The sequence below is a fragment of the Pinus tabuliformis genome, chromosome 4_2, assembly GCF_031772625.1.
Source record: "Pinus tabuliformis cultivar Carrire ecotype Pingquan chromosome 4_2, CPIR1, whole genome shotgun sequence".
Taxonomy (NCBI): domain Eukaryota; kingdom Viridiplantae; phylum Streptophyta; class Pinopsida; order Pinales; family Pinaceae; genus Pinus; species Pinus tabuliformis.
The window spans coordinates 1,029,487,039-1,029,510,944 of record NC_142304.1 but is presented as its reverse complement, the minus strand read 5'-3'; the positions used below and the strand labels follow the sequence as shown (position 1 = coordinate 1,029,510,944).

Sequence of the window (23,906 nt, the reverse complement as noted above, 5' to 3'; positions counted from 1 at the left end):
ATCATGGAATATTCAACATATCTGTATGTTTAACTTCCGCCTTCTTTGATATATGTTAGTATGTTCATTTCACGGATATCTTTGTTGCCACGTTGATCTGAAAGTGTTCACTTTCATTCGTCTGCTTTGAGAGTTTTGTGTTACCCCATGCATAGTTAAAAGATGCGATTATCGAATTTTCCTCACTGTATAGAAGAATCAACACTCAGTTCCAACGAAGTCCTCTTGGTCCAAGTAAAATTAGAAGAATTATATTTCTTTAGAATGCCGATACAGAGTAATGCCAAACAACACAAAAGCATCGATAAAACAAAAAAGACTCAAAATTTCAAACCTGTTTACCTCCAAGGCAGTAATTCCTTTGGCAAAAGCACAATTACAGAACACACCAAAGATGAATGTCGCACTGATATATTCTGCTTTTACTCCAGAATGAGAATCCCAAACATTTGATACGCTCACTAGAACCAACTGTATGGCTACAAGTGGGGACTAAATTACGTAAGACCCCAATTGAGTTCCACTAACAACACAGTACGTTTTATTCCTTTAAAAGTAAATGCATCATGCTCAAAGAAACCTCTGGTCCAGTCACCCTCAAGCTCAAGACTAAAACATAGCTTATCCATTGATTCATTCGAAAATAAACCTGCAACCTGTAGTTGTACTAATAGCACCACTTTTATAAGAATCATTAACCACATTCTAAATATAAGTGACTGGCATTAAAATTATGAAGCTGGTATAAGATACAAGATGAAAATCACTACCACCCTGAATCTATACAGAAATCGCAATTATAGTGAGATTAAGTCCGCAAAGTCATCATCCACGTTTCACAACCACTAATGATGCCCTCGGACCAATATGAGAACCAGAACTATTCTGAGAAATGGAAGATGGCTTGAACTTCCCACAGAGTGAAACATGTGCTGCTGTTGCATTTATCTTTCTCCTCTTTGTCAGTAGCTCAAGCCTCTTGTCTGTGGATTTTGAACAAGAAGAATCAGAGAATATTGATGAGGCATTTATTGCAGCCCGCTTATCCCTTCTATTCATCTCAAATCTTGACGAAAATTTTACTTTTGCAGCCATTTCTGTATCTTCTTTGGAGACGGGAAGCAATCTTATGCCTAACCCCCTCTTTCTTGAATGAGCAGTTTCTTCAGCAACACGTTTCTTTTGACTCTTCCAAATATAGTGAATCATGAAGGATAGTAAAAATGTAAATAGTCAATATATTAAATTTGAAAAAGCTAACACCAACTTTTAAATCAAAGGGAATCCAAATGAAATTAACCACTAGTAAAAGCAAAAACAATAAACATTTATAAAGTACATGACTCACTCTAATTTCAGCTCTCAAGGATCTGTTACGGGAATAGTCATCCGCATGCTTAAGATCAGACGAACGCTGGAGGCGTACTAGGAAAGGCTCGGCCTCTTTTCCTTTCTGTAGATCTTCTCCTTCATGTTCTAAACGATAAAAGGGATCTGCCAGCTTCCCCCTCTCTGCAAAGAATACCTTTCTACAAGCTGATAAATATTATATTTCACTAGTACAAGCAAAAGACAAGACATGATAATGAAAGGGAAAGCAGATTTGCACGCTGAAATAAAAGAGCAATTTTGACGAAAAACTAGACCTTCATCTGCAGGAAGGGCAAGAGTCTCTGCATCTTCTGCATCAAACTCCTCATTTTTACGTTCTGCTCCACTAATTATAACATATTCACAGTTCTTTGGATCAGTGTGGATTACTATCTCCTGTTTGCAACATGCTGCCTTCATAGTGAAACTCCATATCTGTAAAGAAACAAGAAAACCACAGCATTTAGGATTATGGTAATAGGTAATCTCTTGCCATCCCCTTTCTTCAAATTCTTAGAAATTTTCTTCTTCCTCTCACACCTGCATCTTTCTTGCCATTTCCCACTCTCATTACTCTTGAGACTTTGATCTCAATGCACTTACCCGAATAGTCTTAATTATTGCATTTAGTACAAAGTAAAAAAAATTCTATTTTGATAACGCATACCTTTGTAGAGTAATAATTTCCAACTTGCTTTTTTTCAGCATTGAATCGAACACCCTTTGCAATCATAGATTGGCACCACCACACCAGATATTGAAAGGCATTTCGAATCTGTATATTTAAGACAAAAAATTCAGAAAGTATTAACAAATTAGATCAATTGACAACATTTTTCATATATAAAAGCATTAGTGCAAAATTCAACCAATGATTTGTATAATTCAACTAAGGGCTAATTCTCGTCTATACAAAGATACAACATAAAACAATAATCTCATAGAGTTCAGCATATCATATGTGTATAATACTTGACAGCATTAACACCAACACCAAAATTATTAGTAATTACTGATCATTATCATTTGAACAATTCATAACATCTATCATCAGAATCAAAATACAACTATGTCCACTCAATTACATCCAATCAAAGGTTATATTTGTTCCACGTAATCACATAGAGAGTTGGAAAGAAAAAAAAATCTTGTTGGGTATATACAATAAGCAGTACAGAAAGTTTATGAAAGAATGTATATGAATGTACTGGCAACAAGTTCAAATGATCAAATATCAAGGGATTCTGTGAATAGAGGAGAAATCCAAAAGAGTCTACACAATTAAAGCAGACAATGAACCCATCTCAATTTCACATCTACCAGATTTCTATTAGTTGAAACAACTCTTCACAGAACATGAAATGAAATCATAAACATATTTGATGTCTACAAGAGATAAATTAGAGCAAACAGGAAGCTATAAGCCTCTTCGCATAGCTCATTAGAATCCAAATAAACCATCTACCTTATTATTAGAATGCCCTGATCTATCTTTCTTGCTCTCTCCCGCAAAGCATGTTGTCCATGAAACTTGTTCAATGAGCCCTGGTGATTAAGAAATTCACAAGGATTTAATAAATTCAACTGAATGGTAGAATTGTTATAAGAATATTAAAATTACAGAGAAAATTCTACAAAAAAATGGGTATAAATGCAGCTCTCGTATGAAATTACAGAAGACTTTCAGGAAAAGATAACAATAGAAATAATAATAAATATTCCAGTACCTGCTGTGGAGTCCATTCTGGGGGATAGTAAAAGTTGTCTGCTCTGGCAGCAGCAAGTGACGACTGCAGAAAAAAATCCAAACAAAATAATTATGTCTACAAATCACGACCCAGAAGAACTAAACAATTTCCAACAAACAGTACAATATTTTTATCTCTAGCACTAGCAAAAACTGCTCCAAACCTGCCAAGAATTGAAATAATTTCTTCTAAATTGTTTACGATTATTGATTAAGCTCCTTCAATGTTTTATTCCACATAACACTTAGGGCATGATTTTATTAATCATCTTTATTATAATTCATAACGAAATAAGCATAGGATAGTCTCAAACAGATATGAGGCTATACCTATGAATATTACCTGAATTTTGCAGCCCATGAGAGTGCTATTAAGAGAGGGTGCTTGCTGGGGGGGCAACAAAAGACCAGCCACCCGTCCATGTGCTTGTAATGAGGATAGTTATACCAGAAGTGAGATCTCATATTGTAATCTTATTGTTCTCTGTTTAGCAGTTTAAGTCTTAACTTGGCCTGCAGAGTTAAGACTTAACTCTAGTACCAAGACCTTTTTTTTAATCCTCATGGTCATTCTCAAGTCTTAACTCTCTACAAACTGAGTCAGCTCACTGTTTGGGTTTTTAAGCTTTTGACAGATGTGTAGAGAAGATAGTTTATGCACCATCAATTCAGCTAATCTTTGATGCTGCTAATGATATTTTTAAGTGTTTCTATGAAAGGATTTCGAATTGTACATTTTAAAGTCTCTGACAAAATGACAAAAAAGAACACCGTCATAACTGAGAAATTTTGGAGGTTTTGCAAAGGTAAATCAGAAAAGAACAAAATAAAAAGATTAAATCATATGGACTATGGTGAAACCCCTGAGGCTTTCTATTTCTATGACGTTTTGTAATTTCATTTGGCAAACAGATATATAATAGCCTAGCTAAGTGGCAGTGACACCAGCTTGGTCCTGGATATCATAGAAATTCTAAATTAGAATTTCTTTCATTTTGCAGTTACTCTTTTGAGAACTTTAAATTTTAAAAAGTAAACATATCTAGCTATTTGGCTATAAATAGTCCATAAATCTCTCAATTCACCTTGATATAGTTCAATGCCCCACCTCCTAGATACAAGGAAATACAGTGCAAACTCCCATAAGATATACAGATTGGAACCTTTGAAAAGGCCACAACGTTTTTAAGGTTTGAAACTATCCAAAGCCATTTTTTAAGCGAAAATTTAAGTTAAATTCAATTCCAAAATCTATAATTATGACACCTCAAAACATGCCTGTATTGAATGAATGAATCTTAATACCCTTAGATTGAAATGGATAATTAAACCTGAATATACATTAATATTTAATTGATGTTTTATTTTAACGTTGAAGAACAGTAAAATTCATCAGACTCTGATCCCATCACAGAGAAAACTGGAGAAAATTAAGCTTTGACGGTACAGCCAGTGGTAATCCTGGACCAACTGACAGTGGAGGAAGACTAGAGACAAGGATGGAAAGATTTATCAGAATATATTATGCTTTTTTAGGTGAGACATGGAATTCGGCTTATGCCCTGGGTTATCCCAACTCAAAAACAAAATTAAATGAATAAGAAAAAGGTTACTGTTATTTAGTGATTAGCAAAAAGTATTCACCTAAAATGCCTCCCGGATGTTTTGCAAAAGTTACATCAAAAACAGCTGAAAACCAAACACCTCCACAACCCAATAAGGGCATCAAATAACAGATTGGCAAAAGTAATCAGAAAATTGACAAAGTTGTATTAAATATTTCCCGTTCACAAAATTTCATAAAAACCTATATCCACGATGGAGTAAAGAAACAAAGATACTAATAGTAAATCCTCAGATTCGTGTATGAGTGCACTTAATCTAAAAGATTCAACATTGACCTCGAGTCATATTGCACAACATGAATAAACCCTGAATTTTTTCCCTGGTAAAAAATTCAGTTCTTGCATAAGTAAACTCCTATCGATTGAAGACTAAAGTTCCAACATACTAGGATTAAACCCTACCATGCCTAAATGTGCCCTAATTAACATGAAAATCCAAAACATAAATTCTCGGCTTTCCAATTCAAAAAACAGAAACGAGCAAACAGAAACTTTCTCGGGCCCAAAATACAGAAACGAGCTAACACATTGAGATCGAATTCAACAGAGATCTGCATACCCGCTTGTCAGAAATTATGCAAAACAAGGGATTGAAATTCACAGAACGAAATAAAGATTAAGGCTATAAATTGAATAATCTTACCATTTTGAATCCTTTTGATTCAGGAGAGACCCTTTAATTCTACAGCTAATCCTTCTAATTTAAATGAAACCCTTCTATGCTGGCAGTTTGAGGAAACAGGTCTTCAATCGCAAACCCTCGAACTACAGATAAATGCGTGGATGCAGTCAAATGTAAACACCAAACAAAGAAATCCCTAAATACCGTTCACATCACAATTTATAGCTACACTAAAGCATATGTCTAGCGGTAAATTTCCTTTGAAGGACAGGTATCGTTTATTTGAGAATAGATCAAGCGGTGCGTCTAATGAGTTATTGATTATCTCAATTTTTTTAATTTTTTATTTAATTTATTATTATTATGATGGTTAATGAAAATGTCCAAAATGGTGGTGTTAATACTCATATGCTCGGGCCTGGAGTATGTCCTAAAACTGCTTCTGCTTGGCTAAGAGCTTATCTTCCTCGGACGTAAGGAAACAGGTTAACGGCCCAAGACCCAGAGGCATCTGGCAGGAGTGAAAGCCTGCTCCCTTACGGACCACCAGCGGGTTATTTCAGGTGGCGTGGTTTTCCTTGATAACAGTGATGTGTCAACTGACATTCGCGGATAGCAGCCAGAGATGGCTGTCCTCACTGTTGGTTTGACAAACTGAGTTTGATAAGTTTTTCCACCTTTTGAAAAAAAAAAAAAAATGCTTAATTAAAAGAATTCCAAGCAAATTTAAATATAGTTCCATATAAATTTTGTGTTAATACTAATATAGTTCGATTAAAAAGATTCCCAACAAATTTAAATATAGTTCTATATAATTTTTTAGAAATTAAAATAAATAAATGTAAAAATGATAAAAAATTAATAATGGAAGAAAGGTTTGTTCGATCTAGATTCTTTTTTTTTTCCACAATCACAACATTGTCGTATGGTAGTGGAATAAGCATAATTTTTTTAAAGGAGATATGATAGAAAAAATTATGTTATAAATATATTGAGAAATAAATTATAAATTAACACTAAGATAAATATTACAAGGAGAGGAATACAGAAGGTAATAACATTATATAATTATAAAAGGTATTTATAAATGGAATATGTAAGTAGGGTATATATTTGGAAGAAGTTTATTGATGTTTGATTTTACATATTTGTGATTTATATTGATTTTGATAAAGTCTTTCGAATTAATCACATCATAAGTTGTTGGTCGATGTTTCGAACCATCTAATATGGTTCATCTTTGTCTTGAGCATTAATCACATTAGATGGTTCGAAACATCGACTAGCAACTTATAATGTGATTAATCCGAAAGGCTTTATCAAAGCTTATTGATCTTCAAAAATTTAAAAATGTCATATTAACATAGCATGTAAGCATGCTTCTTATTTCTTTCTTAGAGTAATGAATCCACTATCTTGCATTTTTGCATAATATTTAAAAGAGAATAAGGATAAAATTCCTAAACTTGTTCACGATTTGATATGTAATATCAGTGTGAAAGTTAAGTATTATTCTTCAACCTTTTACGATATCAATAGTTGTGTGAAAGTTAAGTCTTATTGTTCAACCTTTTATGATATCAATGGTTGTTGTAGATAGTATTAAGTCATGAAATTTATGTATAGTGAAGGTTCAAGGCATATTGATTGAAAGTTTACATACTTTAGGTATCAAATAATGATTTGAATGTTCTCCATTATAACAATAAAATGAAATTGTTACACATTACTATCAAAAATTTAGCAAAGTTGTAATTCCCAAAAAAATAACTTAGTAAGCAAAAATGTATATCTTGATAAGATGAAATAAACTAAAAAAATTGTAATACAAAAAAAAAACATCGATGTTAAAACTTGGTAAAAGAGATAAAATAACATTTAAACAATTTTTTTATAAATAGTATAGTCTATTAAATTTATTTTAATTTTCTTTCATTTTTTCTTCGTTTCTCTACCTTAGCTAATCTTCTAAACACCATAAAGCATTGCATTTTCCATATTGCTATTGTAGACAAAATTCAATCTCATGACCAAAACTCTCATCTTAAACCCTAAAAAATAAATAAGCCAATGATAAACATTGAATAAAACCACTTACCAGGGGCACATTTTTTGGTAGAGCCAAGTTATTGCTCCCAAAGAAATTCACTTCCACTTCATCAATCTTCTTTTTTCATATGCCTCCTAAACATATCCACCATTATTGTACTCAAAACCTTGCCAAATAACAACCAATTTTGAAATTTTTTAAACATGAAAAATAAACCTTAAATAGAAACCATATACATAAAGAAAGATTGTACACATTGTAATTCAAATCAATTCAATAAGAATATTGTGAACTAAATAGAATAAAGTGTCTAGTTTTGTTGTAATTCATGCATAGAAATGAGGATTCAAGAAAGTATCAACAACTCTGAGCTTATGTGGAATGATTCATTTTAAGTTCGTGCATTTAAAAACCACTATAGGAGCATGAATTCTCCAAGTATTACAATCTATAAAACCCCAATAGTAAGCCAAATTTTGAATATAGTTTGGTTGTGCTTTGAATACACCTTCGTGTCTCTTTATTTGTGACTGAATTATCTTGCAGGGCATTAGGAGGGATTAAATTCATTCATGATAGGTATGAAGATGGAGGAGGAGCTTTTGCTTGGTGTCAACAATAGCATAGTTCTCATTTTCAAGAATATGAGAGAAGTTACCCTATATATGAGGACAGTGAGGAATTTGGGTCTCTTCCACAAATTGTTGTGCAATTTTAACACCATTCATTTTGTTTTCTTTTTCTCCATTAATTAGGGATGGAGATAACCACTATATGGTCATCCATTCAAATTCAAATGTAGAGAGGAATATGTGATGAACAATTACATATTATGGTTATGAGCAATCAAAAATTTGGATGAGGTTTTGTTGTGCAGAGTTGGTTTCTAGGAAGGTCAAAGAAGCAAATAATATACAAATTATATTTAGAAGGATAGCTAGAAACAAATTGAATGTGGTGGTTAGACGATGGAGAGAAGGAATTGGGCGCGTTGGCACGACAAACAAGGCAAGCAAAGAGAGACCAAGAATGTGCATGGAAGGATGGTGCAATTGCAATGTATGGTTGTGTTGTTGTTATAGATCATTTTAATGAAAGCATTGGTACGAGTTGATCAATATTAGAGGCTAGTAGGTATTGGGTAAGAATTATCCCTAATAAATGTCTTTGACATAATTACGTATCTCAAAATTAATGGTACTTTATAAAATTCACTTAATTTTTTTTTGTGTGGACATAAATAATAGAGGCTAAAGGGACTAGGTTTTAGTATACTTTTTGTAAATTATTTTCAATTTTTTATATTATTCAATATTAATTATGAAAAGATTTAGATTTGGGACAAATGAACATTCACTAGGTTGCCAACTCTATGTATACTTTGGTGTGCTCTGGAGGTTATAATCTATAGGAGAGAGCTCAGGAAAGATTTCTCACTATTCATTGTTATTCACTTCTCAGGTTGGGAGTTCTGGTCTTCTCAAGGTGTAGTGTTGGTATCTTGAGGATTTTGGCCTTGGGGAGATCATTACAAGTGGAGGAACCAATTATGGAGTAGAGTCCCTAGTTAATTATATTGGTTTAACAAGTTAAGTTATTGATAATTGATAGTTAGAGTACTCAACAAGTCAATTTAAGTCACATTAACTCTCATAATTTTGTTGGGATTTTCCTCTTGGTGAAGATCAACCACTTATTTTTGTTTAGGTCTAGTGGGCGCAAAGTTGTTAGCAACATGTCACATCCCCTAATGTGAAATTTAAATAGTTAATGGAGAAAATATTAATTATTAAATTTTATTTATTTTAAAATAAATTAATTAAGAGTTTATCTTCTTTAAATATAAAAAATATTTTAAAAACTTAAAATTTAATTATTTAGGAAAAATAATAAAAATCTTCTTCTTGGTTGAAAATATTTGAAAAAAGAAAAGGACAAATCTTTCTCTTATTATTTGATTATTATTATTATTTGTAAGGTGGATTTCATTTACTGGAAATCAAGTGATTACATCAAAAAACTACATAAGTCTTGTTGGTCTATCACACAAGAGACTAGCCCATAAACAAAAATACACCCTTCACATGGATACCATAAATAGTTGAACAGTAAAATAAAAAAAGACATGCGTGCCTTGACTTGGACATTGGCCTATCTAGCCTAACACATAATAACTATCAAAAGGAAAAACACAAGCTTGATGCATTTGAAAATTAGGGCAAAGGTTCTAAGTCCGATTCAACTACCAAAATCAAATTTGCAGTAGTTGTTGAAGGCCTCGTTGTAGCTAGAGGAATTCCAATATGCTTCTCAATTCATGCTAGCCTTCAGTTCATTGTGTCCATTTGGCAATCATAGTGCTTCATATGCCCATGCATGTGATCCAGAGTCTAAAGAAAATCTCAACGATACTCTTGGCTATCCTACAATGTGCATCCCAATAACTATTTCATTTTTCAATAGAGATCCACAGTTATCATGTACTGGCTTTCCCTATTACATTGTTGCCAATGTATGGCTCAACCATGTTGCCTGCACTTCCTAGTCTGAAAGGGAGTTTCTTTGTGAAGATTCCTCCCCTTCAGATGTGGTTATCTCTGCTTGTACCTATAAAGGGATATATTCATGATACTCGTTGGCAAAACCCACCACCCTATTTTGGAGTCATGAGTTTCCTTAGTGGCCTCTCTCCTCATAATGCATTGCTCCCATTCTTTGCCTACCTCATTCTTGTGGCATTATAGCATCCTCACTGACAGGCTGAGCTTATGAGTCTGATTAGTATTGGGTTGTTCCCAATTCCTCACCGATACTCCATTGCCCCTGTGTTGGCTCAGGAAAATTCCAACACATGGATCAAATTCTAACCTTAGAGTGGCCTTGTCTTCAGTATCCAATGCCAGTCGATAATCTATGGACTCATGGAATGTACTTGGGGTGGATTACCCACCCCTTTCCTTCTCACTCTAGAAAATATTGATCTCTATCGCTACTAGCACTTAAGGTTGTTGGCAAAGTCTTCTTTTGACCCTTTATTTCCCTTCTACCAATATTCATCCAATGTCTATAATAGATGGTTGGATTTCCCATGTCCCCCCAGTCACCCCAGAGAACAATGGTTTCCTACACCAAGTCATTCTTATCCACTTAGTCTCGGGTTCACAAATGCCTCTTCCTGTGTCTTCCAAAATTACCCCGAACTCTCTATCCTATGTGTCTCTGTCTCGACTACCCCCAGAAGCTTATCAAAGGAATAATTAAAAAAAAATCATTGACTTTTCTCCGCAATTCACCAAGCTCTACAATATTCTCCCATCATAGATAGTAACACATAAAATTGTTGCAATAACCAATATACATCCACAAGAACCAAACTCAAAATGGTATTTACTTGGAGCAAATTGGTGGAGAGAAAGCCACTCTTTCCTAAGCCCCTCTGCAACTTTCCAGTTTCTCTCTCATTCTTTTGTCAAATTGCTTCCTGGGGAATGGCTATAGTGTTTCCAACGCCCATAGAAAATCCTAGTTAATCTTCCATGTTCACTTCTTCCTTTGTGTACTTGGTGTCTCTTAGACTCAGATCTCCCTCTTCTCTTAGAGCTTCAAGGCTAGTAAGTTTTACCAGGGAAAGTTTGGTTAATTACCCATAGCACTACCTCTCCCTCCACCAAATAGCACATGCTCCATTCATTTTCCAATCCATAACTCGTACCCTTACCTCGTCGTTGTTGTCATCCTCACTAAAATTCCATGAATGGTCGTCTCCTTTCACACTCCATGCTAGTATGCCCCATCTTCCTTTTGTCTGTTATCTCAACCAATAATGATCTTTGATTAACTACATGTGTGTAACATTTGGCAAGGGCGTGTTGCCGCGTTCCCCTGCCTATTGGGCACGGGGGGTGATGAAAGCACACCCACACCCCCCCTTCTCCAATCTAGTCACCCCATCCAGGGTTATTATTATTTTAAATAACATAATTTTTAAATAAAAATAATAATTTAACAATCATTCACAAATAATGATTAATAATAACTATATTATTATGGTGATGAGCAATTAGAAAGTTGGACGAGGCTATGTCGTGCAAAGTTGGCTTCTAGGAAGTTTGAAGAAGTAAATAATATACAAAATGTATTGAATGATAGGTAGAAACAAATTGAACATGGTAGTCAGACGATGGAGAGACGATGGAGAGAAGAAAGTGGGTGTGCTAGCACGAGAAGCAAGGCAGGCAAAGAGAGACCAAGAACATCCATGGAAGGATGGTGAAAATTGCAATGTATGGTTGTGTTATTATTAAATATTGTTGTTGTTATAGATCATTTCAATGAAAACAATGGTACTAGTTGACCAATATTACAGCTTGGTAGGTATTGGGTAAAATTTATCCCTAATAGATGTCTCTGACATAATTATCTCAAAATTAATGGTATTTTATAAAATTCACTTATTTGTTTTTTTTGTGGACATAAATAATAGAGGCTAAAGGGACTAGGTTTTAGTATACGTTTTGTAAATTATTTTTGTTTTTTTATAGTATTCAATATTAATTATGAAAAGATTTAGATTTGGGACAAAAGAACATTCCCTAGGTTGCCAAATCTATGTATACTTTGGTATCCTCCTGAGTTTATAATTTATATGAGAGAGCTCAAGATAGATTTCTCACTATTCTTTGTTATTTACTTCTCAGGTTGAGAGTTGTATTCTCAGGGTGCAGTGTTGGTATCTTGAGGATTTTGGTCTCGGGGATATTATCACAATTGGAGGAACCAATTGTGGAGTAGATGCATCGGTTAATCATCTTGGTTCGGCAAGTTAAGTTATTGATAATCGATAGTTCGAGTAATCAACAAGCCATTTTAAGTCACATTAAATCTCAAAATTTTGTTGGGATTTTCCTCTTGGTAGATATCAGCCACTTATTTTTGTTCAGGTCTAGCGGGTGCAAAGTTGTTAATGCCATGCCACGTCCCCCATTGTGAAATTTAAATAGTTAAAGGAGAAAATATTAATTATTAAATTCTTTTTATTTTAAAATTAATTAATTAAGAGTTTATCTTCTTTAAATATAAAAAATATATTAATAACTTTAAATTTAATTATTTGGAAAAAAAAGTAAAAATATTTTTCTTATTTCAAAATATTTGAGAAAAAAGACAAATCTTTCTCTTATTCATTTTTTTGTAAGGTGAATTTCATTAACTAGAAATCAAGTGTTTACATAAAAAAAACTACATAAGTCTTGTTGGTTTGTCACACACGAGACTAATCCATAAATAAAAATGCACCCTTCTCAGGGATACCATAAATAGTTGAACGATAAAATAAAAAAAGACATGCATGCCTAGACTTGGACATTAGCCTTTCTGGCCTAACACATAATAATCATCAAAAGGAAAAACTCAAGCTTGATTCATTTGAAAATTAAGGCAAAGGTTCTAAGTATGATCCAGCTACCAAAATCGGGTACGTAGTAGTTGTTGAAGGTCTCCTTGTAGCTAGAGTAATTCCAAGATGCTTCTCAATTCATGCTAGCATTTTGTCCATTGTGTCCATTTGGAAATCGTAATGCTTCATATGCCCATGCATGTGATCTAGAGTCTAAATCAAATCTCAATGATACTCTTAGCTATCCTTCAATGTGCATCCTAATAAATATTTCATTTGCCAGTAAAAAGATCCACAACTTTCATGTACTGTATTTTCCTACTATGTGTGTTGTTAGTGTCTAGTATCCAGCTCAACCATTCTACTTGCATTGCTTGGTCTGAAAAGGAGGTTCTTTGGGTCCTCCCCTTCAAATCTGGTTATCTCTACCTATACTTGTAAAGGAATATATTCATGATACCCATTGACAAAACCCACCACCTTGCTTTGGAGTCACAAGTTTCCTCTATGACCTCTCTCCTCATAATACGTTGCTCCCCTCTCAACCTACCTCATTCTTTTGGCATTGTAGCGTCCTCACTAATAGGTTGAGCTAATGAGTTTGATTTGTATTGGGTTGTTACCAATTCCTCACTAATACTCCCTTGCCCCTATGTTGGCTTAGGAGAAGCCCAACACATGGATCGAAGTCTATCCTTAGGGTGGATTTGTCTTCGGTATCCAATGCCATATGACACTTTTTGGACTTGTGGAATGTCCCTAGGGTGGAGCCCTGCCCCTTTCCTACCCACTCTACAAAATATTGGTTTTTATGGCCGCCAACACTCAAGGTTGCTAGCAGAGTCTTCTTCTAACCCTTTGTTTCCCTTTTATCGTTATTTGCTTGGTGTCTTCAGTGGCTAGTTGGATTTCCCACATCCCCCCAATCACCCTAGAGAATAATGGTTGCCTACACCTAAGTCCTTCTTATCCACTTAGTCTCTAGTTCATGCTTCTTCTTCTTGTGTCTTCCAGAATTACCCCGAGCACTCTATCTTGTGTGTCTCTATTTTGGCTAGCCCCCAAAATCTTATCAAAGGAATAATTAAAAAGAATTACTCATATTTTCTCCATAATTCACCAAGCTCTACAACATTCTCCTAACATAGATAACAATGTTGGAAAATTGAATTAGGGCAGCATTCAGTTTACTTTTCCTTACATGACATTTACTCGTGATATTATGTTCTTCTTGTTCTTGATTATGTTTATGTTCTTATCATCAAATAAATGCCAAAACAATGAAGATCACAACCATACAAGAATGAACACGAGATACAGGCTCCAAGCCAAGGCAAAACCCCTCCAAGGGGAAAACCAAGATGAAAAAAAAAACAAACAAGCAAACTTATCTTCTTAAAGAATCAATTTCAAAGGAGACTTCCAATACTAAACCCAAGACTAGGGCTCCCACTTATACCAAGTCAACCAACCCACCTTTCCACATAAGGTCTTCAAATATAGCGAAGCAGAATCTCTCCAAGAAGAGGTTCTTCTAGCCTTTCGGTTTCACAAATAAAGTTTGTTATATCTCTCCAAGAAGAGACTCTTCTAGCCTTTCGGTTTCACAAACAAAGTTTGTTATCTCCTCTTGAAATTTGGACTTGAGGAAACCTTAAAAGAAACTAGGGACTTCACATGTGGGAGAAAAGGTGAACAAATTTCAAATCTTCAATACCTTCTAGGGTAGACTTGCTTCTTCACTAGGCTCTTCTAGCCTCTTCGCATCCTTCTCTAACCACAAACCTTATCCAAATGAAGTGTGCTTATGTGTGTTACTATGGAGGTCAAGGTCCCTACTTATATAGCCTTCTAAGTGGCTCTTTAAGCCCAATCTAGGCCGACTTTAGCTAGCTAGCCAACTTGCCCTTGGGAGCCCTCTAAACACTTCCATATACAAAATAAAGTTTTATTTTTCTTGATACAAGTGTCCGCAAATGGTCTTTTACAAAGTGACAATGACTCTTGACTCTTGACTCGTGACAAACCATAGGAGCATTCATGGATGCTTGAACTAATGACAAAATGACTTGAGCATGAAACCCATGCTTTACATAAATAATTTTTCTTTTGATCTTTACATCATTACATGAGTTAAATGACAATTATGAAGATTGAAACTAGTTACATTCTTCAACAAGTAACACATAAAATTGTTCTGATAACCAAATATATAGCCACTAGAGTTGCACTCAAAATGGTATTTACCTAGAGCAAATTGGTGGAGAGAAAGCCACTCTTTCCTAAGCCCCTCCATAACTTTCCAATTCCTCTCTCATTCTTTCGTTGGGCTACTTCCTGGGGAATGGCTACATTGTTTCTAGTGCTCCCGGAAAGGTCTAGATAAACTTCCATGTTCATTGCTTCCTCTACTTACCTAGTGTCTCTTGAACTCACTTCTCCCTCTTCTCTCATAACTCTAGCACTAGTTAGTTTTACTAGGGCGAGTTTCGTTAATTACCCACAAAATTGTCTCTCCCTCCACCAAACAACACATGCCCCATTCATTTTCCAATTCATAGCTTGAATCATTTCCTCGTTATTGTTATCATCCTCACCAGAATGGCATTAATGGTCATCTCATGTCACGCTCCATGCCAGTCTACCCATCTTCCTTTTTTTGTCATCCTACCCAATGATGATCTTTGATGATTTAACTATATGTGTGTAACATTTGATAGGGGCACGTTACCACATTCCCCTACTTATTGGGCATGGGGGGCGATGACAACACACCTACTCCCCATCCTCCCCCTTTTGCAATATAGTCACCCCATTCAAAGTTAAAAATAATAATAATAATAATAATAATATAATTTTTAATTTAAAATAATAAGTTAACAATCACTCACAAATAATGATTATTAGTATCTATCTTAACAACCAAATTATAATATATTTAAAATAATGAATAAATAAAATATCCATGGATATAAATTCTAAAATACTTCATTCCAACCATCGAGGAGTATTATGTACAACTTCAAACACATGAACTATTTCATTATAGGAAAAGAAGGGAGTCTTAATTATTTTTTAAGTTAGAATCATGAGAGTTTGATTTGTAAATTTGCTTTCTCACTCGATCTCGTTGCTCGGGTAAGTTGGGACATAATTTTTCCATCAAATGATACAATCTTTGGGTTCCAGGACTGGTTGTTCAACAAAAAAAATCCAATAGTTATTTTCTTTAATTGCTCGGAATTTGATGATCTTGGGCCATTTTAATGGAGGATCCATTGCCAAACCCCATGGAATGAAAATTACCTAGATTACGATGATGAGGAGTAAAAAATTTGGACAAGGTTGACACGTGTAGAATTGGCTTCTAGAAAGGTCAAAGAAGCATGTAATATATAGAATCTATATAGAAGGATAGGTGGAAACAAATTGAATACAGTGGTCAAACAATGGAAGGAAACAATTGTGTGCACTAGCACAATAGACAAGGTGGGTAGACAAATACCAAGAGTACACATTGAATGATGGTGTCGTTGTAATGTACCATTACATATTTACTAAAATATTGTTATTTTCGTACATCAATTTATTTAACTTAATGGTATTAGTTGACCAACATTGGTGTTGGATAGGTATTGGGCAAAAGTTATTCCTAATAGATGCATTTAGTATAATTAATAAATATATATAAATAAATAAGGTATAGTAATTACAAAAACAAAAAAAACATACATTAAAACAATTCACATTATGAGAGTAAAAATATTTTTATAATTTTTAAATTAAATCATAAAATATCTCTGTAATTTTTTATTCTTATAAATAAGTGATGCATTACCACCGACGAGAAATGTCAACTTTCTATACAACCTTGTATGAAAAAGCATGTACACATATAAGAAATGAAACAAATTTAACATGAAAAGTTGGTGTACCTATTATCACTTCCCTTTTCATTTTTGAGCCTTCCTCATCCCCAGTTTGTAAAACATCATAAATGAACATAAGTTCAATAAAAATAATAATGATGCTTAACAAACAAGTCAATTTCACTACAAGCAAGAGATAATAATGCAATTTTTCTATAGGTTTGCCAATTGTAAGAAAAGCATAATCTCTATCTAGAATATTGTGAACAAGGATGGATTTTGGGTTATAAATTTCCTTAACATCGTCTTTGAAGATGTTAAATATTTTCAATCCCTATTGAAAGATGATTCCCAAGCAACCATTGCAACAATTATCCTTTTCCCTGGCTTCTTCCCCAAATTCACTGAACTAGATGATAATCAATCCCCTATAATGGAGGTGGCGAAAGAAGAGCTTTTCAAAACTATCTCAAGCTTTCAAAATGACAAAATTCTTGGGCTACATGTCCTCCCTAGTGAATTATTTCTTAGTTGTTATGCTTTTATTGAAGAAGATCTTAATAGAGTAATGGAGGCCTCAAGATCCATAGGAAAAACCTTGGTAGCCTTCAGTGCCACTTTTATGGCACTTATTCCAAAGGTTTATAAATGAAAAGTTTCACTCTAATTCCCTATGCAACTGCATCTACAAAATAATCTCAAAGATTATTTTAAGAAGGTTGAAAATGATTCTATCTCGTAAGATCTCCCATAAGCAATTTAGGTTCTTAGAAGGGAAACAAATCCAAGACGTAGAGAAGGTTTTCAGGAAGGTATCCACTAAATAAAAACCAAAAACTTGAGGGAAATGACAATAAAAGTAGACCTATCTAAAACTTTTGACAAAGTGAGTTGGATTCTATAAGGCTAATCCTCATCCACCTAGGATTTAATCATAAATTTATAATGTGGGTTATGAGCTATATCGATTTAGTCTCTTTCATTATTCTAATTAATGGAGCAATCTCCCCTTTCTTCTAACTAGAGAGAGGAATCAGACAGTGATGTCCACTTCTCCACTTTTCTTTCTTTTAGTAGCAAAAGGGCTCAATAAAGCCCTTAAGGTAGCCTCAACAAGTGGCAACTTCACATTGATTCTTATAAACAACTCTTGCAACATCTCACATTTACTATTTGACATGATATCCTTTTCTTTTTTTTCAATGGCACTAGAAGATTGGTTGACAAGCTCTAGAGATCATGGATCTTTATGTGAAGCATTAAAATGAAGATCAATCTACCAAGTTGATGTTTTGTTTCTAGGTATCTTAGATCTACAAAAACTATATTGCTTACATCTTTTTTTTTTTTTTTTTTTCTTGTAGTTGAATTTGATGTTGGTTTCAAATATTTAGGTCTTCATTTAAAGTCTAATCTTCATCTTAAAGATGCCTATTGTGGCTAATTGCTAAGGTTGAAAAAAGATCAATACCCGGTGCAATAAATGGCTCTCCCATGGTGAAAGACTTATTCTAGTTAAATTAGTTATTGAGGCTTTCCCAATCTACTAGATGTCTCTCACCCAGATTCCAAAAGGTGTCCTAGAGTAAATCAAACAATTATGTTATCATTTCATTTGTTGTGGAGAGAGAGAGAGAAGAGATGAATGATTTTGGTCTTCTAGAGGAAAATTGGAATTCCAAAATGTTAAGAAGGATGGGGTCTTCAAAATATTTTCATGTTATTAAAGAAACTTACTATCAAAAATGTTTGGAGGCTTCTCTATGGCATTGGTCTATGGGTGAATATCTTAATGGATAAATATCTAGCCCCAAATTCCACTGAGGATTGGGTAAGAACCACCATTCAAAAAGCATTGAATACTTCGATTTAGAAACCAACTATTTCTATTTTCACTTTGTTTGATAACTATTTGGTATGGTGTTGATCCAAAATGGATCTAACATTGACTTCTAAGTCCATGAACGTTCCTCACAAAGGAAAAATTAAAGTCAAATGATGCTCTTGGAAATAGTCTCATTGCATAGATCTCTTCATTCTAAATCTAACGCAATTTTAATGGACTAAAACGGACTTCGGATGAAGGAGATATTGTAAAAAGAAAATTGCCCATCGTCCTTTGAAAAGGAGGCATTTTCTTATTAAATGGGACTTAAGAGAAATAAAGGTTTTCTATGGAAAAATCACATCAGAAGGTTCAAAGGGAGGACTTAGACCAAAGGCCTTAAGGACCCCCGATTAGTGATCTCTGATATATCATATCAAAGGTACGCTGCTATGCGATATCGAGACCCTGGGTGAGCCGATTGCGATATGCGATGGTCGGCGATCGGCGATTGGCACAATCAAAGGGAAGACCCTGGGTCCGTTGCAATTGCGATATGCGACATGTGATTGGGGCTGATAGCGATGCGCCGATATCGGCGATCGACGAATCCCCGATACAAGGAGCCAATGCCAATGCGACGTGTGATTGTGACTTGCGACAAAGTGCGTACCCGAAGAGGTTTATGAACACGGTTGAATAATATTTGAAATCCGGAATTGCGGATTTTCTTTGTATTTCCATGTAATTGGGTTTTGGCCTTATGCGATGCGATTTGCGATGAGCGATGAAAAACACGGACCCGACAGGTTTATAGGGGCGATTCTATATTATTTGAAGTCTGGTTAAACGCTCAATGATGTGTTTTTGCCAGATTTCCCTGTGTATTGTGTTACGTGTTCGAACACAGGATTGTTGTAGGAGGAAGGCCAAATGACCGGGTTTCCTGCCCACCGGTTCCTTTCCAATTGCAAACTGATTCTTGTGATGAAATAGTCGGGTTATTCAATGATGAAGGACTGTAACCGATGTGTTACAAAAACACAGAGAGCTCAATTGACAGGGCAGCGGAAGGTTGCTGAGATTCACTTGGAGGTCGAGCGAACCTTTGATAACACAGAGAGACAGAGTTATGCTCAGGAGAAGCACAGAGAAGCCCAAGAGGTTTAGAGATGCTTGAATGCTGAGTGTAAGCCCAGAGGAGGCAGTCTGCGGAGTCGGGGTGACTTAGAAGCAGAGGGTCGCTTGGAGGTCAAGCGAAACCAGAAGCTCATAAGAGCCAAGAGCCAGAGCAAGAGCAAGAGCTAGAGCAAGAGCAAGAGCCAGAGCTAGAGCCAGAGTCGAGAGCCAGAGCCAGAGCCGAGAGTCGAGATCCAGAGCCAGAGCTAGAGCTGAGATCCAGAGCTAGAGCCAGAGCCGAGAGAACAACAAAGAGATCAAATGATCCTGCTATTGCTAATGTTTGATGTGTGCTGGAGACAGAAGAAGGAGTTCCAAACACAGTAAGAGAATTTTGAGGGAGTTGGTGCAAGCTAGAGCTCAAGATAGCTCAGAACACTGATTGAAAGAATCTAGTCTAGAGAAGCCTAGATCTGTCTGCAGAGTATGGATAGCCAGCAGGATAAGATGGTATTCTAAACCCATAGGTTCAGTTGTAAACCAATGGAGTTGAGCATGGAGCTTGTAAAAGAATTTAAGCCATAATCCCAAAGAGCCTAGTTGAGTTGATTAGAGCTCAAGGAGACGTAGCCCAAGATATCAGGGTGAACTCCATATTAAGCTTGTTGTCTTATGGTTTGTTTACTTGCTGCATCTTATTGCTATGTGTATGATGTTTATTTGCTGCACTATCTCACTGTTATATGCTGCATATCAGTTTAAGTAAATAAACTTAAGGTATTTGGTCAGTTAAAGGAAAACTAAAGCATACACCTATTTCAAGTTCTTTTAATTCTGCATTTATCAATTATAAGCATAGATCTTGGGAATATATAAGCTTTGGAGTGGGAGAGGTTATTGTAAGCATGACAAGAAGCCTTGGTGCCTCATTTTAGATTAGGTGGTATCGGAGAGGTTAATCAGAGCATCAGGTTGATTAACCCCACCTTCAAAGAAGGTTATATCAAAACTGGTTATACCAGAGCGGATGTTATCATGATGCAAGTGGTACTAGTATATGTTTGTTTGACTTGAAAGGTGTTCAAACATTAGCAAGGATTTTGCTGTTTGATTATTTGTAAACCGACTGTTGTTTGAGTTTGCAAAGGTTCAGGGAAAGCTGATGTTAGCTAAGTCCAGGAGAGGACAAGAAGGAAGAAGGGATGAAGGCATTCTTCTTATCCCAAAGGAACTCAAAGCAATCCTTGAAGCACAAGAGGTTTGTTGCAAAAGGTTGCTTGAATAAGCTCTTTGTTAATCTTGTTAGAAGTTCTTTTGTTCATTTTGATATTGACAACTTCTACAAGTGAGTCCTCAAATTCTTCTTTCTTCACAAGATTCTTTGATGAAGACAAGAAGCAAGACTTTCTCATCATGATGGATATGGTGAGAGAAATGTATGAGGATGGAAGGAAGAGCACCGAACTTAGAGAGCAGTTGAATTCCATGAAGGAAGAGAAGCAGTTGCTTTCTGACAAATTGCAGGAAATGGAGAGGCAACTTCATATTGCAAATATGAACTTGAAAAGGATGCATGAGTTGGAGACACAACTCTTTGTTGCAAAAGAAGCCTTGGTCAAGTATCAACTTGAAGAAGAGGTAAACAATTCCTGTTTGTCTTCAAATTCTTCTAAGAATGTTTATATTGGTTCTTTTGAAAAACATACCAGAGGCATAGGTTCCAAGTTAATGTCCAAGATGGGCTATGAAGGAAAAGGCTTGGCAAACATGCACAAGGTATTGTTGAGCCAATAATGGTTGAGGAAAGGCCTAAGTATTTGGGTCTTGGCTATGGACAAGCTTATGGAGAAAGTTCCAAAGCTGCCATGAAGACCATTGAAATAGCTCCAAGAAGGAGTTTCATTTCAAGTCTTCTACCTCAAGAGTGTAAAGATTGTATTCATGGGGAATGCAATAGCTTGAAACATCACTTTCAGGAAGAAGGTGTTCATCAGCGTGCACTTGAACTAGAGAGTTGTGGAAACTCTGAAAGCCTTGAAGAGATTGATGGTGTTCCAAAGGGAGCTACTTCTTTAGTCAATTCACCTTCTCGTGAAGGCAATAAAGGTGAAAGAGAAAGGTATAAATCTGGTTTTAACCATACTCCTTTTGATTATGTTAAGTATGATAAATTTCCATATAAGCATGGGAAAAGAATTGCATGTTCCTTTTGTGGTTTGGATAACCATAATGTTTCTAGATTTTAGAAGAGAATGGCCACATATAGGAAACTTTTGAAGGAAAAGAAGCAAGAAGCCAAAGGTCCATTGGACAAGGCAAATCATGTTGTCAAGAGGATGCACATGTGTTGCACTTACTGCCATAAGCAAGGACACATTGCTGAAAAGTGTTGGACTTTGAATCCAACAATGCTTCCACGAAACTTGAAGAAGGTGGAAAGCGAAAATGGCAGGAATGGAAAGAAAGATTCCATGATTGATGTGTTTTAGAATGATTCACATGTTGATGTTGATGTGTAGACAAAGGAAGGACCTTTGAAATGGATTTGTAAGAAATGGTTAGAGTTCTTATCCAATTAAGGTTGCATGTCTTTTGAAAATGCATTAAATCAATAGAATGCATTTCTTGTTAATGGAATGCAAGTTGCAGGATTTTACCAAGAAGGTGAATGGAAAAGTTGAGTAGGAGACTCACTCTATTGCTGCAACACTATATTCATTTCAACTTCGAAAGTACAGTGTACTTAAGCAAAAGTTGAAAGATGAAATGCATGCATAAGCATGATGTGCATGAACACAGGGATGTTGATGATTTCCTTGTATTTGAACATGTATGTGTAATTAACTTGAAGGGTTGATTGCTTTGGCATGCATGTAATGTTAATGTTGACTTGGAAAAAGTTGATTTGGTCTCCAATATGGAGATAATGATGAAGTGTTTCATCTTTGGAAAATCATGTAGAAAAAGATGTAAATACATGCTTGATTTGAAGGGTCAATTGTTTTAGAGGCATGTTTTGTTGGCTAGTTATCTAGTCAGTCATTTATATGTAGATGTAAAGACATGGAGGTGTTCACAAGATGTGAAATCTATTTCTTTTGTTCAAGCAGGAGTTTAGGCCATCTAGTTGTTGTCTATAATCCTGTTGTTGTTAACAGTTGTTGCTGACAATATGTTAAACGAGTACAAATGAAAATTTTGTGAAGCAGATGTAACTTCACATTGGTTTGAGCCACCTTGGGTCAATGATCAAGGCAGAGAAGTTCAAACTACCTTCTGTGACCTTCTCAGCAAGAGTTTTGCAGGAAGTCAAGGAGGAAGACAGTTCTTCCCAGGAGGACAAACACATCCAGGAAGGAAGTGTTCAAAGGCTTTGGTTCAGAGACACTATGCAAGGCAATTGTATGGAGGCTAAAAGAAGAGGGTGAGTTACTCTCATTTACTGTTCAGATCAGTATATCAGTCTTTTGGAGTCCAAAAGATTTTTAGTGGGAAGGCGTGATCCAAAATGGATCTAACATAGACTTCTAAGTCTATGAATGTTCCTCACAAAGGAAAAATGAAAGTCAAAGGATGCTCTTGGAAATAGTCTCATTGCATATATCTCTTCATTTTGAATCTAACACAATTTGAATAGACTAAAATAGACTTCGGATGAAGAAGATATTGTAAAAAGAAAATTGTCCATTGTCCTTTGAAAAGGAGGCATTTTCTTCTTAAATGGGACTTAAGAGAAATAAAGGCTTTCTATGGAAAAATTGCATCGGAAGGTTCAAAGGGAGGACTTAGACCAAAGGCCTTAAGGACCCTCAATTAGCGATCTCCGATATATCGGATCGGAGGTAGGTTTCCATGCAATATCGGGACCCTGGGCGAGCCGATTGCGATATGCGATGGTCGGTGATCCGTGATCGGCACAGTCAAAGGGAAGACCCTGGGGCCGTTGCGATTGTGATATGCGACATGAAATTGGGACTGATAACGATGCGCCGATATTTGCGATCGGCTATCGGCGATCCGCGAATCCCCGATACAAGGAGCCAATGCCAATGAGACATGTGATTGTGACTTGCGACAAAGCGCGAACCCGATGAGGTATATGAACGCCGTTGAATAATATTTGAAATCCGAAATTGCAGATTTTCTTTGTATTTCCGTGTAGTTGGGTTTTGGCCTTATGCAATGCGATTTGCGATGAGTGATGAAGAACACGGACGCGACAGGTTTATAGGGGTGATTCTACATTATCTAAAGTCCAGTTAAACGCTCAATGATGTGTTTTC

General features: G+C 35.5%; 1 pseudogene across 1 annotated transcript; it reads right to left on the bottom strand.

The window, feature by feature from the left end:
• Positions 1 to 650: 650 nt before the first annotated feature.
• LOC149173136 (uncharacterized) lies at positions 651 to 5,561 on the bottom strand (annotated as a pseudogene). The gene is made up of 7 exons (XR_016259104.1): positions 5,387 to 5,561; positions 3,099 to 3,161; positions 2,837 to 2,916; positions 2,039 to 2,146; positions 1,647 to 1,806; positions 1,349 to 1,512; positions 651 to 1,188 (listed from the first exon to the last, which is right to left on the bottom strand). The product of XR_016259104.1 is annotated as an uncharacterized LOC149173136 (transcript).
• Positions 5,562 to 23,906: the final 18,345 nt, after the last annotated feature.